General features: G+C 36.2%; 1 protein-coding gene across 1 annotated transcript in view; it reads left to right on the forward strand.

Annotated features, from left to right (window-relative positions):
* Positions 1-8,621: 8,621 nt before the first annotated feature.
* The window catches only part of LOC126815802 (uncharacterized), a 45,446-nt gene continuing 37,750 nt past the window's right edge, over positions 8,622-16,317 (forward strand). Inside the window, exon 1 of the mRNA XM_050541758.2 lies at positions 8,622-8,691. The gene's annotated coding sequence lies outside the window, so the exon portion shown is untranslated. The remainder of the gene's footprint in view (positions 8,692-16,317) is intronic.

Here is a 16,317-nt window from a genome sequence, read left to right on the forward strand (position 1 = left end):
CATGATTTAATCATGAGTTGGATAATCGAGACTATGTTTTTTATCGTACCGACTTTAGTAATAATGGACGAGGCTATGCCGAAATTTCAATCGCTTAATTCTCGGTTCATATTTGATTAATTTGACTGAAACATGCCTTTACATTATCTAGTTTTTAACTATTATAGTGAGAACTGCCAGCTCTTTATCTAATCTCCCATAACGTATATTTTATATCACTGAAAGACGCCGAAATACATCTCATTCGCCGTACAATGATGCCACGAACCCCACACCAAAGGAATTTAACGTTATTAAATCCCCTAAATTAGATTAATTTATAAAACAAAAAAGTACTCTTCGATATAGAATGCAGCCTCTCAGTATAACGGCAGTAAATATATATTCTTGTATCAATCAATTTATTGCCGTAGAAGACAGCTCTTGACCTTTTAACAAGTCAATGCTGAGTTCGTATTGTGATTCTAAATCTAATGTAATATTTTATCATTGATGATTCAGAGTAGATTAATCCATTGTATAATAATACTATTGTAGAATAACCCTTTGTACAATAAACTGTTGTAGAATACGCATTTACGAATGTGATGGGGGTTGTTTTTTTTTTTTTTTTTTTGTTTTGTTTTTGGGGTTTTCTTTTTTTTTGGGGGGGGGGGGGCAGTTATTTATTGTCTAGTACATTTACAGATTCAAATTAAAACCGCATCAAGTGTAAATACAGCTAATGTTAGTCTGTTTCAAATATCAACATTATTGACTAGATACATGGTTTAGTTTAAGGTATTTACAGTTTTGGCATTACGACTAACTGCTGGCAAGGGTATGTTTTTGTTTATATTTAGAGACATAGCTATTTAACAGATTCGCATTTTTGTAAGTGTTGGGATAGAAAGTGTGTCTATAGTATAGTTATCAATTCCAGAAAAAAGACAATTTGGAACTTAGAGTTTGAAGTTAATTCCACCTAATCCGCATTTGAGTTACTCATAATATCAAGCCTTAACTGCCACATGGGTTGGAACTATCAAACGTTAGCTTAAAACGTCTATGCGTTTGAAGGACAAATTGGTCACATTTGGAGTTTTTTCTTTGAAATAAAGAATAAAAAATCAGTTATCGGTTATGCCAATTTCTGTTAGGTTTGGTTATTTAGTTAATCTTAAATTATTTAAAAACAAAAGAAGGCATTTATAATTGTATACCGATGTATGTCCTTCTGTTGACTAGTACTACTGATTTATAAGATCATTGCTACCAGAATCAGTCGGGCCATGTAAACCCAAAAGAAATGATTCATTATCCTGAAATATGTTGTTCTTGGTGTATCTTGATTCAATCAAATTAAAATGCAGATATATATTTCGTTTCGTTTTTTATACGCCCACATTTTCATGTGGACGTATATTGTCGTCGCCCCTGTCTGTCCGTCCGTCCGCCCACAATTGTTTGTGAACAGTCTACAGGTCACAATTTTTATCCGAATTCAACGAAACTTGAATTATAGATTTATCTCTAAACGATCTCGGTTGCTTTCGATAATGGCATGTATCGGACTGTAACTTCATGGATTATGGCCCCTGATTGTACGAAAAATCACGTTTTTAGCTTGTGAACACTGTAGAGGTCACAATTTTTATCCAATTTGGTTTAAACTTGAAATGTATGCTTATAACCCAAAGATCTCGGTTCCTTTCGATATTCGCGCATATCGGAACGTAACTTCCTGAATTATGGCCCCTGATTGTACGAAAAATCGCGTTTTTAGCTTGTGGACCCTATAGAGGTCATAATTTTTATCCGATTTAAAAAAACGTATTATTATATCACCGTTACACCCTAAGGACGGCTAATTTTGAATTTCGTGAAAATCGGCCCAAAACTGACAGACAAAATGGCCGCCCTTCTTTCTCAAATAGCGTAAAAATATGGTATATCAAGGTTGTGGACCCTATAGAGGTCACAATTTTAATCCTATTTTGACGAAACTTGAAATGTAAGTTTATAACCCAAAGATCTCGGTTCCCTTTGATATTCGCGCATTCTCAAATAGTGTAAAAATATGGTATATCAAGGTTGTGGACACTATAGAGGTCACAATTTTTATCCGATTTTGTTGAAACTTGAAATGTAAGTTTATATCCCAAAGAAATCGGTTCCTTTCGATAATCGCGCATATCAGACCGTAACTTCCTGAATTATGGCCCCTGATTGTAAGAAAAATCGTGTTTTTAGCTTGTGGACCCTATAGTCAGAGGTCATAATGTTTATCCGATTTTAAAAAACGTATTATTATATCACCGTTACACCCTAAGGAAGGCTGAGTTCGTATTTCGTGAAAATCGGCCCAAAACTGACAGACAAAATGGCCACCCCTCGTTCTCAAATAGCGTAAAAATATGGTATATCTAGGTTGTGGACCCTATAGAGGTCACAACTTTTATCCGATTTTGTTGAAACTTGACATGTAAGTTTATAACCCAAAGATCTCTGTTGCTTTCGATATTTGCGCATATCGAATTGTGATTTCCTGATTATGGCCCTTAATTGTAGGAAAAATCACTTTCTTTTTAGCTTGTTCTCTATCCATCTCTCGAAAATGTGGGCGTATCCTGCCTGGCAGCCGCTGGTTATACTTTCAGTAAAACGATATTTGAAACTATACAAAACGAAATAGGAGCTGTGTTTTAATCAGATTGATTTTGATTAGTCGTACCATCCATGTAGAGAATTATCGTTTTAGTCCCCCGTGGCTTTTTATATAATTTATTGGTTGATATTTCATCTCGCCATTTCTCACCAGGGTTGTTTTTGTTTCATTTATGAAGTTAAACCTATGGGGAAATTTGTCCAATGTTGGTACTAGAGAAGTATAATCCTTCATACTAGATCAGATTATCAAGAGACCCCTAAACATGATATAGTTAAGAGAAATGTATCTTCACATTATCACAGTATCATCAGTCATTCTAAGTAATATATCTATATTGTTCTCCCAGTACCCAACAAGAAAAACGTTTGATACACATTGTGTTATACAGCAAATGGTTTATGCGTCTAATTCCTAATTCACGCTATGTCGGCGTTTACTGTCTTCGCTCCTGCGTCCTCCGGTCTCTTCAAAATTCTTTCAAACACTTTACAGATCCGAGTTTTTGTCATTCTTAGAAAATAGTTTTATGTAAGCATTGTTGTAAATACCAATATTCTCTTGAATAAAATCCTGTTTAAACCATAAAACGTTCTGAGTTTGCTTGATCCTATCGAATCTCATGCATCGATTTAACGCCGAGTTATCGCCCCTGTGACCGAAAGTTTAAAAACGCTTTTTAGAATTAAAACCTTGTTACACCAAGGAATCGGAGTTTCTGAGATTTTCTTATAAGTAAACTTGCTGTAATTGCTCGGTGAAGGACGGCTTTGGTCAAGAGGAGAAACCCTATGGAAAATTCAGAGGATTGGATCATTCTTTCGTGTATTAATTGCCTCTGTATAGTTGCCTGGCTGACAACACTGTTTATATTTGGAACAGCGAAATTATAATCATTAACCTTCGTAGCTTCCATGACTGCCTTTCAAAACTTCTGATTATCCATATTAATAAGAAATAAACCCCGTCCTAAACAATTTTTTTAATGATTAATTGTAATGAAAATAACTTTTTAATAATTTGAGAACAACAAAAATACACATATCATGTGTTAATTTCATGTAATATCATGCATAATCACCTGACTTTAAATTAAAAATTATTACGGTTCAGATATCAAAGAATGATTTGTGAGTCAATTCATTTATAGATCGAAGCATTATCACGTAAACTAAGATGTTATAATGTAACTTATTCTGAATAATATCATACTCAAAATAACCTCAGCCTCACGTTTTATAGCAATCTGATTAAAACACAGATCCTATTTCGTTTCGGTTTTATAGTTCAAAATTTCGTTTTACTTGTCTTTACTACACTAGGATCTGGAAGAGTTGTTATTATTGACGTGTTCTGAATGATGTGAGGGATAAGTCGATTAAACGGGCTGTTACGGCGTGCTTTAGGCGTGTTTTACACGGAACTGTTGGTAATCCACTAGTAACATCAATGCTGATTGGTTAATCAAATGTCTGACGTCATAGGGTCAAAAGCTGCTCGTATGACCTGTGACGCAACATATAGTTACAAAGGGTCAGATCTTCATGTAGTGTTTACAGGGTTTTATAGAAGCACTGACCAACTTATCAAAGGTATGAAAAATGCATGCCAACGAAGAATTTGCTTGTCTACGATATCACCCTTGGTGGAAGTCGACGTAAACTCCAGAAACGAACGAACAAAGAATTTGTATATGAATAATGTGCACATGTCCGATGCAACGGAAAGTTTTTACAGAGAAGTTGAGTTAAATACCAGAATGAGTTCACCACTCACATGCAGCGAATCAGGCTTAGAGTTCAGGTTTTACAGTTTACTCTAACAGTTAGAAAAAAAAGTGGTGGACTGATTCCCAACTTCCATAATTCAAACAAAAGGGGACGTTTACATGACAAAATTAATAGATGAATATGCATGAAAATATATTGTTTTCTCATAGATAAATAATCAGTTTATCATAAAATGTCTCCATATCTTGAATTAAATTGCGACGACGTCATGATTTCTCCGGTCCATTTTGATGTCGCTTGATGGATGTTTGGTGTCAGGTGGAGAAATTACCTAAAGTAAGTAGCATTATAATTTTACATGATCAAAAAGGTAAAATATTTGTCTTCTATTAAATCTAGTCAGATTTTCTAAACCTATATTTTGTATGCATGAGAGCACCAAACAAAGCTCATATTCTTCGAAATGCATATTTTGCCTTCTGTGTAATTCCGTCACGAATATAATATACTTATTTTCTACATGAGACGAGTTCTGTTTAAAGTAAAGTTGTATTTTTTAAAATTAACCAAGAAAAGAGCTTTCTATAATAAAACTATCGCTCGACCAGCAGATTACATGTTTTTTCAATGATTTTGTGGCGTATGTACGTAAATTGTAAAGGAATCACGGGAATGTTCAAATTGAATTCCCCAAGCGACGAATCAACTTCTAATGCACATGTGATGATCCAAGTACCTATCATAATTAATCTTGAACAAGTTTGAGAGGCGTTTTATTTCGTATTAATTTCAGATTGCTGTAAATTAATTTCAGATAGCTAAGATTGCAGCTGAGAGACAAAGACTGCAGAGGAAAAGTCTAAAATTAGATAGTAAATAGTATGCAAGATGTCTGGAACAAGATAGAAAAAGAAAGAAGGCAGAAAAACAGAGTTTAAAAACATCTGAATTACGGAAGCAGCGAAAGACAATCAAGTTAGCAGCTAGAGAGCTGAGACAAGGTCTCTTGGTTTGTATCCAAAATATGTCAATCTATGGAAGACCAACTTGAACAATATGGTGCCTTCAAATCCAAAGCTTCGTTATTTAAAGCCAAGTACATGGCACTGCCCAAAATGTTCACGAAAACGATAAAGATGGCTTCAGAAATTATATTGTATGTTAAACACACAATAAGTAGTTGTCATTTTATGAAACTTGAGCAGGGATTTGGTTAAGAGCGGGAGACACGGTATGCAAATGAGCTTCGTCCTAGATCCAATATAAGGTATATGTTCTACTATGCTAAGTTCTATTATACATTTGTCTATTATGCAAAATGCAGAATGAAGGAGTGTAATGTGCAAAATAACTATTATACTGTATTTTGTATAATTGAAAAGAGTATTCTGTATTTTAACACCGTGACATTGGTATTGTGGAGCAATGGAAATTGCAAATTGTAAAACTAAATTACGTATTTTGAACTGCTAACATATTTATTTTGCACTGTGAAGATTGAAATGACAATGTTATCCTTCCATAATTTTAAAGTTCCAATAAATCTGTTTAATGTATTATGGCAACATTTTATAATGTAATACGTGGTTTGTAATAGACTGGATGTTATTATTAGCAATTCGTCAATTATTAACAGTGGCGGACGCAGGATAATTGGATATGAGGGAGTAAGGGGGACCAATCCTCCTAGAAACTTTTTTAAAAAGGGTGTGTCTATGATGATTTGTAGGCATTATCTGGACCGAATATACTTTTCAATTCCATCAGCTACAACCTCAATAAACTGCAACTTATTTTTTTTTGCACTGGTATTTAGGAAGGGAGGGGCCCTAGACCCCCCCCCCCACACACACACACAAACACACACACACGTACCTGGATCCGCCAGTGCCCCGAGTAGTTTTCGTTATATCCCATGTCTAGGGAATTTTAATCATCTTTTCCGTGTACAGAAGTTCAAACTGCTGACAAACTGTGTTCCATATTATGGTTTTGTGTTTATTAACAATGGACACATATTTATACATTATACATTATTTTAATAAATAACAACACCATCATGCCTATTTAGCAGTGGCAAGTGAGCTGGAAGTCCAAGATACCAAACACATTCGTATATCGGAATTCTTATAAAACACAAAACGTTGCTAATCAGGCGCGGATTTAGATTTAGGGGTGGGGTGGAGGGGGCGTGAGACCCAGTATAAGCTCCCCCGTGAGACAAATTCCGCTCAGACCCAGTCCCAAATTACATATTATTTGAATTTTTTTCCGTCTACGGCGCTAAAAGCTAAGTTACATAGGCATTATACGTAGCTGTCACATGTGGACGTATATTGTCTCGCCCCTGCCCGTCCGTCCTTCCACAATTGTTTGTGGACACTCTACAGGTCACAATTCTTATCCGATTTTGACGAAACTTGAATTATAGATTTATCTCTAAACGATCTCGGTTGCTTTCGATAATGGCATGCATCGGATCAAAACTTCATGGATTATGGCCCCTGATTGTACGAAAAATCAGGTTTTTAGCTTGTGGACACTCTAAATGTCACAATGTTTTTGATCTGATTTTGATGAATCTTGAAATGCATGTTTATAACCCAACGATCATGGTTCCTGTCGATATTCGCACATATCGGATTGTAACTTCCTGAATTATGGCCCCTGATTGTACGAAAAATCGCGTTTTTAGCTTGAGGTCCCTCTAGAGATCACAATTATTATCCGATTTAAAAAAAAACCGTTTGAATATATCACCTTTACACCCTAAGGATGAGTGAGTTCGAATTTCGTGAAAATCAGACCAAAACGGACAGACAAAACGGCTGCCCTTTGTACTCAAATAGCGTAAAAATATGGTATATCAAGGTTGTGGACCCTCTAGAGGTCAAAATTTTTATCCAATTTTGTTGAAACTTGAAATGTAAGTTTATAACCCAAAGATCTCGGTTCCTTTCGATATTCGCGCATATCGGACCGTTACTTCCTGAATTATGGCCCCTGATTGTACAAAAATCGCGTTTTTAGAGGTCACAATTATTATCTGATTTACAAAAACGATCGAATATATCACCGTTACAACGTAATTTTGGTTGAGTTAGAATTTCATGAAAATCGGACCAAAACTGTTAGACAAAATGGCCGCCCCTCGTACGCAAATCGTGTAAACATCTGGTATGCCAAGGTTGTAAACCCTCTAGAGGTCACAATTTAGATCCGATTTTGATTTCCACCCGATGGAACTTTATTGCTTTTTATCTGTTAGATCTCAGATTAGTTTGAATTGAATGAAATTGTTTAATTATTCGTTGAACTATTGCCCTCGTATTCGCCAAATTATGTTCAAAATAACTTGTGAACACAAAAGGGTCTGTATATTCTATCAGATTTGAATGAAAATTGGTATCCATGATATCTCAGTGTAATTAAAAATCCGTTAAAAACTATAGCCTTTATCACGTTCACAAGGTGTTAGGCAATGGAGGCATCGACACAACTCTGGAACTTGGTGACACATAATGGTGAATATCCAATAAAATCTGTAGTCTTTATCGCGTTCGGAACCGGGGGAATAACTCTGGAACGGAAGGTCGCTGAATATAACCACAATGCTTAACAATAGCTTCCGTCTTTATTAGCCCAGTCGGAGCAGAACAGTAGAAGGTTAAACATTTCATTGATTTATCATTCACAACAACTTCCGTCCAAAATTGTTACCTCTATTGCCTTGAAAAGCCAATTGTTGCAAGTCGGATCGACGGACGAACAACGTAACGCCATTATACGCACACACTGTTGGACAGCTGCCACTTTGGAAAACTATAAATGAAATGAAATGAGGTTTAACGTAGGAAAACTATAAGCGGGACCATCTGATGTGGCGGTCTGTCTTTAATTTTCCGAACGACTCTAATTAACTGAGCAGAACTCAAATTAGTATCAAGAAATAATAGGAGGAAAAAACACATTATGTAACGAAGTTACAACGTGTGACAGGCTGACTCTTTGCTATTCGGATGTACTGAATTCGCTGTCATTTCATTTACGTGCAGCAAATATCAATATGATTAAGAAACGTGATTATAAGACCAGAGAGCTTAATATAATTACACTTTGGTGATGTGCTGCCTTTACTTGTTCAATGTACGGTAGCCTATAATCTACAGGAATCAGCTGTTGGATTAATAAGGTGTTTACCATATCCTAGTTTATGTTGGCACTCTTCACTCGACCTTTTACTTCAACAGATAACATTAGGAGGTATTACCATCTTTCGATAACTTAACGTATTTATGGAGAGAGCATAAAAAGGTATGACTTCTTTTTTATAACTATTTTTGACACAGTACGGTTAGAATGGAATGCGATTCTGAATGATTTGACAAATGAGGTGTCTATTACATCAAATTAATTTTTTAAAATAAGACAAACATACAAACTATTTCCAGAATTGTTCTCAAGGGCATTGTACCTTCAAAATTTATGTTAGTTTTAGATCTTGAATGAAGCTTTTAACGTATGAAATGGTTAACGGGTAGATTAAACTTTGTGACTAAAAAATGAATGAACAGACTCGTTTCCTTTCTGTAAAGCCCGGTACCACGTCTTCTTTTTGGGAAGTTCGCATAGCTAGCAATTTAGTGTGAACATATTGTCGTCAACTGTCTCGTTGACTCGTCCATTTATTCTTGCGAACGTCTGGTTCATTGCAGTTCTTGTGTGACATTTTCAGGCGCGGATATAGAGGGGGCGGGGGGGGGGGGCTCCCCCGTGAGACAAAATGCCCTCAGATCCAGTCCCAATTTACATATTATCTGAAATTTGTTTGCGCTAACAGCGCAAAAGGCTCAGTTGTGGCTGTCAGACAGTGTTAAAGCCAGTATTTTGTTGACATTTATTGTGGGGTGGAATTGTGGATGTCGCCCTAGATTTGGAACCGCCCCAACCCTCATTCACAGCTTATAGATCCGCTACTGGACTTTTAGATGTAGCACGGACTACTTGCTGCAGATGAACGTGTCTGTATATTGTTATGATTTTAAGACTCACTCGTTTCCAGACAACTTATGTAATATAAACATAGTTATCTGACTTTAGGTCATTCAAAGTGATTCAGCTGAACGGTGTATATAAATCTTTTGCGACCTTCACCTGTGAATCCGCTGATTAACATCTTAAACACAATCTGGTTGATCTTAAAAACTGTTTAAATCCCATAATCAGTAAATCTTAACAGTTATTATTTTATTTAATGTGTCCGGAATATAGTCCATAGAGGAGGACGGCTGCGATGGCCCAGTGAGTAAGGCTCTGGTTCGCTAACCTGGAGGTCCCGGATTCTATCCCGGTGTAGGCCGAGAAAATGTACGAGGATTCTCCGTATTAGTTTCTTATTGTCATTGGGTACAAGACAGAGGGCCTGGCGTCTAGTCGTTCGAGTGCAGGGACAAATAGCCGAGATCCCATGTACACATTAGCAGTATTGGAAATACGAGTAGGCCGCAGTGTCGCTGTCGGGGCAAAATGTCTCTCATAGCACACTGCTTAGTGTCTATCCGTCTTCATTAGCCCGGATGGAGTGCAGAAACGTAGGACGTTAAACCACATTATTTTGTCCAATCTCATACGGGTAGTTAAGAGCAGAGCCCTGGGTTAGTTATAAACAACTAATCTATACTACCCGACGTCAAAACGTAAGTTAATAACATTATTTACATTGTCATTTTATACAATAAACACGTAAATGAACAGAACAGACAATAGCTATTCACAAATGGTAACACAACTGATAATAATGTGATAATCAGTTATTTTACAATCAAATTGTCACAGACCTTAATACATTATACGACCCTGATCTGTCGAAAGAAATTAATAAGCTTATATTGAAAACTCAGTGTTGACAGTCATGGTAGGCACGACTCGATTATCATGTGATAAACAATACGCCAATGAAGGTACTAGATAACCATACTAGCTAATTGCCATACTAACCAGGAAATAATTGTCAACGGAAATATTTAAAAAAAGAGATTGGTTCTGCATTCTTGCAATTTTCAGGGTAAATATGATTGTCCCGACGCTGCCTTCTACCAAGTAGTTTCGGCTCCTGAAAAACCCCAGTTCCAAACTTGCGATTTCAGTTGTTGTTTTGCATCTCATATACGGTATAGCTCAACATAATAGGTATACCAGTAGCTCATGAAGAGCAATATATTTGAGTATTCCGTGTCCATTTTTGGTGGCATTTCTCAAGGAATATGGGGTTTATATAAAAGAAATCACATGGCTAAAGGTTGATGCATCATACAAAAGATAAGTATCAAATGTCTCTTAAAATTAAGATCGTTGTATGCAATTCACATTAATTACCATTTTGTATTTATTTTGATGAATGCTTTATATCGTCTCAATCAACTGTGATGCGTGTCGCATAGACTATGCATGTCTCACAGAATACGACCTTGATATACATGTAATGGTTAAAGAACCCAAGTCATCCACTTTAACTGAAATCTATTTCACCAGCAATGTTATGAGAAAGACCCGAACCATTAAGACATAATACTACAATTCTCTTGGGATGGTTCACATTATAGCATGACCAGACTGGCGTAATACATTGGAAAATGATGGATAATTTAATTTCATTGTCTAATGTTTTCAGTAAATAATACAGTGGTGATGTTACGTACTTTTAGGACTAGGTTGGGCCAAGAATTGGACTCCAAGCGCTACTCATCTTGTTCTTGTTCTGTTTGTCCCTTCGATTGACTGACTTCGATTTCTGATATGACATCACAATTCCAAGATTGCGGCGATGACGTTATGCTCGGTTACTACGCTCATTTGTTTCTATTTACAAGATTGAAAAATATAAAGGAATTTTTTTTTGATGGCTGTACTTGGTTATTCCAATGCATTATGGTATAAGCCATATAGAAATCAAATGCATAAAAACTACCTCAATAACATTGTTTGGTTTCTTGTTATTAAAATATGAATATTTTATTTGTGGGGTTTCTGCGTTAATGAGAAAGCATACATCCATGTTATCAGGTTATACTTAATTTCTAATAAATTTACATGTTTCATTAGTTATCCCACAATACATTATGCCATTTTAAACGTTGATGGGTGCCACGAAAACGTTCCTTGGGACTTCCCGCCTGCCCCACCCCACCCTCTGTCAGTCGTGCATGACAGATGGCCTGACAAGAAACAGCGTCTTGTCGTTTGGATGGGACGAACAACCGAGGTCCCATACGCGTGTACACGTTGGCGTACCCATAAAAGAACCCTTGACAATGACAGTTGGAATTCGAGACAAGAATTTTCCGTAGCGCCGCTGTCTGGGATAAAATTGACTCATTAGCCCGGATGCTGCACAACTTTCCACCCCAATCTGTTTCACAGAGATATTGTAAAAACCTTCTTATACATGTATTAGATGACTGAACTTTATAAGTTCAAGTATGTTTTCTATAGGTGACGTCACATCACGGGGCGTCCATCATTGGCTCTATGGCGCGTGCATTGTTTACATAAGACGTTGTTGCGTTAGCTGGTCCCGGCAGAATGGCGCCTTTAACTCATTTTATATGCTTATTTACACTAAATAGGAAATATTTTTGTATCTATATAAACTTCAAACAACTTTATTTATTTTTCTAATACTTCAAAAAAATGTTTTAGCATTTAATTTGCAGATAGAAAAAAGTTAATATCGCGAGTTCATTAAGCCGCCCTGATGTCATCCCTCTCAGTGGTTGTAGCGGCCTAGCGAATATTCACTGCTGATCAATTTGTTTCAACCCCAATTCGCTTCATTTTAAGCGATAGTGCGTTTGGCCTCGCTGACGTAACCGTTGAAACAACCTGTACCTAAAGTTTACGCCATACGCTTTTAGCATATTGACGACAATTTTAAAGCTGTGCGAAGCGTTGTCACCACCCCACCCCGTCCTCTTTTGTTAATCTCTCTTTTGTAATACTTCCATGGGTAATTGAATTCATAATAATTTTGGTAGTGACGTTCTTCCTCAACACACATTAATGCAGTGGTTTCCAATCGCTATCCACTTGCGGTCCCCTTAGAAAAATTTTCAAATCTTCAATGACCCCAACAATCTGCATTTACTGTGTATTTTCAAGATTTCTAACTTTACTTTAGGGAAATTAAGATTTAGGGCGCGTGCCACAACTTTTCACACGAATCTTTGATAAACCCTAAAATGGGGAATCTTGATCTAAAATATAGAAACAAGTATTAAGGCAACAATATGTAATTTGATAACATCTTAATTTCGGTTTGTTTACACTCACTCTTCTGTGATTGTCCTGTAACTCAGCCACAAGGTGTTTAATATGACTCCGATATCAGCTACTGAAATTGATAGCATATACCAACCATTGGCTATCTTTTTTTTCCCCACGAACCCGTTTCCCGTTGTGGACGTCAGATCAGGAAACACTGCACTGGTGTATTGAGATGTCATGTAACACATGACTGATCAGGACACAATGCGATAACAACGGTTGGGAAATATTGCTTTTTTTCGTGGTTTGAATCCCTTATTATAAATTTGTTTTCATTTTGAGTTAAACTTGTATCACTAGTTCACTGCAGGCCTGGGACTGTACAGCGCAGTGGACGTATGATACTATAATGGTGTGATAATCTGTCAATCGCTAAGATAATTAATGTTTCTTAAATTAACCACTTTAAGATCAACTGACTCTACTAAGTCGTTAACCTGTCATCACTTTTCAACCCGTCATTTGCTGACACCAGGGGGTGGGGGGGCAATCTTGTCTGCCCTCTGTTTGCCCCCCCCCCCCAATAATTTTAGAAAATAAAAAAAAGTATTTGTGATACGTTTCGGTAATCAATACCTTCTACGGTGAATAAATCCCACATCCCCACTCAGTCATAAACTTGCATGTTGTAGAGCATTTCCGACAGTCTATTTTTCAAAATTTTCTTGGCGAGGTCCCCAATGGACTCGCTCACAAGGGGAATTCGTTGAGGTTCGCAAGTCCGTTCGTTTGACATTTTGTTCTCTAGTTGGATAAACTAGTGATCAGGCGACGAACGGTATCTGGGCAGATCTATTTATCTCGACGATCGGTGCCTGACAGAATACTGTAAGACAGCATTTCCGGCAGTCTATTTTTCAAATTTTTCTGGGGGAGGACTCCTTACTTTGACGCTCGTGAGTGGGCTTCGTCGTGATTCGCTAGTCCTTTCTTTTCACACTTTACCTCATCGATCAGTGCCTGAAATACTGCCAGGCTGCATTTCCGGCAACCTCTTTTTCAAAATTTTCTGGGGGAGGACCCCTACCCCTAGTTGAAGCTCGTGCCTTTGCCCCCTTAACCTTGGACTTTGCCCCAGCTTTGCCCCTCCAATCACCGACGCCTGGCGCCGCCACTGTTTTGTTGATTTATTATATTGTTTAAACCTTTATGCATTGTTCAACTATCGACGTGTCAGTTTTAATTACAACATTTACTTTTATCCCATTATTTGATTTTCCTTAAAAAATATAACAAAATTGTACATTGATGGAGTCACTAGTTAGGATCCCTTACTAAGTGCAGTAACTGGCTTGTCAGTACTCTGTGACGATATATGTTTATTTATGTTCCGATATATTAAAGAATTGAAGAATCATTCGAAGTCTTGTTATATCCGAAGAGAGAATTTACACCTCTAAAATACGTGTTTGTGTTTACTGTTATTGTTTGCAATGTCTTGCGTGTACATTGTGCGTCTTGTCCACGGGTTTGCCTTAGGGGTTTTGTTTATGGTTTTAAAACCCACAATTAGCATTGATTTGAAGCTTTATTTATCTGTAAACCCGTAAACCAGTATAAATTCTATTTTCGTTTTATAACCCATAATAATCCATATTATGTTGTTTTATATTACAAAGAAATTAACTTTCTAAAATAAAGAAAACCGATGATAATATCGCTTTAGCTCTTGTATAAATATCATTTTCATCATTTTTAGCTATTTTCGTCTGGATATTACAGATCAGTTCACTCAATTACTCTGTGTATTTTGAAATATATGTAATTAAGGACATCTATGATCTTTAATTTGTAGACAAATATAAACTATAAGCGTATTTGTTTAATGTATTACCCGTCTTCATTAGCCAGGTTTATTCGTTAATAAGGAATGGAATACTAATCCTATTATATTCATTCCCATATCGCCGACCCGCCGAGTTTTAGGGAAAAATTTTGGTCGGCGTTAAGGGGTTGAGTCGCCAAGAACAATAGAACCAAGCTGAAGGATAAAACTAATTAAGCAGATAATTTGGGGAGCAATTGTAACAACCTTTAACACATAACATAACACATAAGTTTAACTTTTTGCACGCATAAAATTATGTCCAACATAGTCCAAATATTCTAACAAATTCATTCTTCCTTGTTCATATCTATATTTCGAATCTTCAATCTTCCTGTTGATATCGGTGTATTTTTTTCTTTTTAGGTGGTTGTCGCTGGCCACTTGAATACTACAATAACTGAATTCCAATCGTCTTTTGCTCTTCTTGCAAAAATTCCATTACTTCAAAAATATTAGGATGAGCTTTTCCAATTAATTTTTTTAAGCGTCCGTGCCAACCCTCTAAAGAGTTGTTGGTTCTTCGCGTGGTTTGGTTGTGGTTCCATTGTATCTGTGTCAATTGGCCGTCTAACCATTGCGTAACCATATAGTCGGCCAGTTGTCTATATTTCTCATTATCTGGTACTTCGGCCATTATTTGAATCCATGCTCATGGTATCCCGATACATCGTCTAACGAATTTGCGTGTTTCTTCTTCTAGGTATGAAGTTTACAGACCCAGTTGTTGAACTTTCCTCCAAATACATTGACCATAGTGAAAATAACAACCTCTCTATTGTACACCAGGAAAACCTGCCTCACTAATTGTATCATCAATTAATTGGAATATTGTAAAATAGTACAATTTGTTGACTAGAATAAAGATTGCGACATATTATTCAGTTACAACAAGAGTGGTATTGAACCTTTAACTATAGATTAGATCGGTTCACCATTTAAAAATTTAATTTGAAATTGGGAAAGCGAGGCTAAGTCTCGTATATACCAGTGCCCTGCTTACCACAATGCCTACATCTTGCCAAAACTACAAACGGTGATAACTTGGCTCAGAATGAAGAACTTTGAATGAAATTTTCAATATTTTCATTTTACATTATCTATTTTTGAGCTATTAAAGCAAGAATGGCCAGCCCTCTATCTAAATATTACATACACGTAGTGTATCTGTAATGTAATATGAATGCATGTAAAGTGATTTATATTAAGTTTTTGAAAATTATTTGTAATTTCTAATAAATTATGTTCGGTGAAATACGCGTACAGTTCAAATACTTAGTGCATTCTATGCGTTTTTTAAAATTATTATTTTGTTGTTTGTGAATCAGCCTTTACTAATTACTTCCACATTGTGTTGTAGGATATGCTTTTCTTTGTTCATTACAAAATGCCACCCGAAACCATGGGGTACACGACTCGTTTACTGATTATAAAATTGGATATTAGGATCCTATAGTTTAACAGCAACATAGCACCATCAATATTGATTAAAATTGATCAATATTAAATTCTAATTCGTGTTTTTTATTTCGGATATTATGGAAAATATTGAGTTAGAGACTTAGCTCCTTTAAGTTACTCAAATTAAACATACATTGGGACAGACGCACACCGACAAACCGATCGCCATAATGCCTTCGAACAGAATAAGAATGAAACGCGTACAAATTCGTTACGTACATATTGAGAACAACGCCAACTATTTTAATTATTTTACTATTTGGGCTATTTTAATTAATTTACTATTTGGGCTATTTTAATTATTTTACTATTTGGGCTATTTTAATTAATTT

Source organism: Patella vulgata, chromosome 3, assembly GCF_932274485.2.
Source record: "Patella vulgata chromosome 3, xgPatVulg1.2, whole genome shotgun sequence".
In the NCBI taxonomy this organism is placed as follows: domain Eukaryota; kingdom Metazoa; phylum Mollusca; class Gastropoda; family Patellidae; genus Patella; species Patella vulgata.